Below are 203 nucleotides of genomic sequence, written 5' to 3'. Positions count from 1 at the left end.
TTCTGTAGACCGTTAGCAAAAATTAATTAATTAGTAAAAAATAATCAATACTTACAATTTAATTTTACAAAAAGATTTGAAATAATCTATATTTTGTACATTTTTTAGCCAAACCGGTAATTAATTATCAAACTAAGTAGGAGTTTTCATTTGCAAATTGTGCAAACCAAATGGTATGAAATGAGAATTGAATGGAAATCTAG

This window comes from Pinus tabuliformis, chromosome J (assembly GCF_031772625.1).
Source record: "Pinus tabuliformis cultivar Carrire ecotype Pingquan chromosome J, CPIR1, whole genome shotgun sequence".
NCBI classification, from domain to species: Eukaryota; Viridiplantae; Streptophyta; class Pinopsida; order Pinales; family Pinaceae; genus Pinus; species Pinus tabuliformis.
Note: the sequence above shows the minus strand (reverse complement) of the source record.